The sequence below is a fragment of the Hevea brasiliensis genome, chromosome 2, assembly GCF_030052815.1.
Source record: "Hevea brasiliensis isolate MT/VB/25A 57/8 chromosome 2, ASM3005281v1, whole genome shotgun sequence".
Taxonomy (NCBI): domain Eukaryota; kingdom Viridiplantae; phylum Streptophyta; class Magnoliopsida; order Malpighiales; family Euphorbiaceae; genus Hevea; species Hevea brasiliensis.
Window position 1 is genome coordinate 85408700 of NC_079494.1, and position 2701 is coordinate 85411400.

At 35.0% G+C, this 2701-nt stretch overlaps 1 non-coding gene across 1 annotated transcript; it reads right to left on the reverse strand.

The window, feature by feature from the left end:
- Window positions 1-273: 273 nt before the first annotated feature.
- LOC131178180 (small nucleolar RNA R71) lies at window positions 274-380 on the reverse strand. Its single transcript, XR_009147312.1, has one exon. It is a non-coding gene; the product is annotated as a small nucleolar RNA R71 (small nucleolar RNA).
- Window positions 381-2701: the final 2321 nt, after the last annotated feature.

Here is a 2701-nt window from a genome sequence, read left to right on the forward strand (position 1 = left end):
AAACTAGTATGGCTCTAAATGATTCAACAAACCCAGTTTGCAGGTTTGCCTACAGAAAACCCACACTATCACCTCCAATGCTTTCTTGCCCTATGTGATACATTCAAGATGAATGGAGTGTCTGATCAAGCAATAAGACTCAGAGCATTCCCATTCTCCCTTCGAGACAAAGCAAGGAAGTGGTTACTTTCTCAACCAGCTGGAACATTCACTACTTGGGAGAATCTCTCTCAAGCTTTTCTAGCAAGGTATTTTCCACCTGCAAAGACTGCAAAACTAAGGCTTAAGCTCAACACCTTCAAACAAAAGGAGGGAGAATCACTCTATATAGCATTGGAAAGATATAAAGACTTGCAAAGAGAATGTCCACACCATTGTATAGAAGATTGGCTATTAGTGCAAAACTTCTATAATGGGTTACTACCCTCTACAAAGAGCACAGTTGATTCAGCTGCAGAAGGTGATCTAATGGAGAAAATAGTACCACAAGCACTTGAACTTCTAGAAAAGGTGGCATACCATAACTATGAGTGGTCAAATGAAAGAGGAAATGCAAGGAAAACTGCAAAGGTACTAGAAGTAGACACCCTAAGCATGATAAATGGTCAATTTGATTAGCTCATAAGGAAACTCGAAAAGATGCAAGCTAACGCAGTAGGTACAAGCAGTCAACCTAAAAACAGTTATGGAGGAGGATACGTGAGTTCAGAATACAGCAATTTTAATGAACCCTCCTCAGAACAGATGAACTATGTGAATAACAAAGGAAACATCAACTAAAGGCAGTCAAACAATCCATAATCAAATACTTATAACCCTGGATGGAGGAACCACCCAAATTTCTTATGGTCTAATCAGCAGAACCAGCCAATAAATAAGCAATAAGGGTATAAACCACCAGCACCCCTTATATTTCAGAACAGAGCATAAAACTTTGTACAGTCATTACTACCTCCCCAACCTCAATAACCTGAACTCAAAATGGCTATGGAAACCATGATGGAAGGGTTCCTAGCAGCTCAACAACAACAAACTGAATTGATTAAATAGCTAACTTCCAGAGTGGACCAACTCGCTACTTGAAGGAACGGAAGCGTGAAAAACACAAGATTATACCATTGAATTCAAAATTTTCACCTAGGGTCACATGCACCATGCAAGATTTATTTTTATCTATTTGATTTCAATAATAAACAACATATTAAAACTCTTTTAATATGTTTTTGGATCTGTATTTGCCATTTAAGATTTTAAAATTAATCAGATTAATTTTAGAACCCTAGATTAAATCAAGAACGATTACACTAACCTCTTGATGTGCTTTGCGTCTCGCCTTTGAGATTCTTCAGGACACCAGATGTTGTCCCTCTAGCTTGTCCACACCAAGAACACCTATGGCAGCCCTTGAACAGCTTCTAAAGCCTTTTTTATTAATTAGAAATTCAAGTTCTGCCTTTTAAGAGATTAGAGATGTAAACAGGACACTAGAAACAATTTCTAGTGTTCTTAATTCAAGAGATTGATAGCTAATCTCTTTGAATTGATGAGAGATGAAGAGAAATAGCTGGAGAGGCTCAAAGTGGCGTGACATATGAGAGGAGAGGCTGCTGGTTATGTTTTCTTTTCATAACCCCACTTAAATAGCTAGGTTAACACATTAAACCCTAGCCACATGTCACCTTTTGATTAGCTCTAGGTTTAAGTGACCCAATCACATTGTGCCAAGTGTCAAACCTATATTTAATCTTGATTTTAATCATCTTACATGATTAAAAATATTTGTCATGCTTATGTGTTATGCCATGTGTCACCATCTCATGGTGCCACGTGTCACACTGTGAAATGACCAAAATGCCCCTGTGTCTTAATTTTGAGTTCTTAACCCAAAATAATTATTTTCTTCTTCTAATTAATTTATATCAAATATAAATTAATTAATTAATCTCTATTAATTAATTTCTCATCAATTAAATTCATATTTAAACACTTTAAATATAAATTTAATTTATACTACACATCCAATAATCTAGATTTGGTTTCAAGTCATGCTAGGGACTTTGCAATTTTATTGCAAACCAAATCTATTTAATTAATCAATTAAACTCTTTAATTAATTAATTAAATCATATTTAAATAGGTGATAACTTGTGTATGTGTGTGACTTACTAGGCTCATCACTAATTGGCAATGAGACATGATATCAACTCTTAATATCATCGAACTCTTTCTTACCATAAATGATTTCTCTAAATCATTTTATGAACCTCATAGACCATGGTTAACACCTAGCATAGCATGCCATGGCCACCCAATTAGTAATAAGATTTACCTTAAATGAACCTATAATCATATGTTACCATGCACTAGAATCTCTCTGTTACAAAATCCCAAAACAAGGAGTCATGGTTTATGTCAAACTCCATTTGCTATGAATATTATGTTCTCTTTTAATTCCAGTTCTTGATTAAAAGATTTTCTCATCGAAACTCTTTTACGAATAAATCTATCTGTCTGGCCAGAACTTGAAACATCAAGAACAATTAAATGAACATAGGATTTTATCTCTATTTACTTAGAGGAACAGATTCCATCTTGATCAACACCTACCTCCATATATAACTAGCAGGAGCCAACACATGCCCATATACCCATACATAGTACAAGTATGAAAGCAGTATCAAACTCAAACTACCTATATACA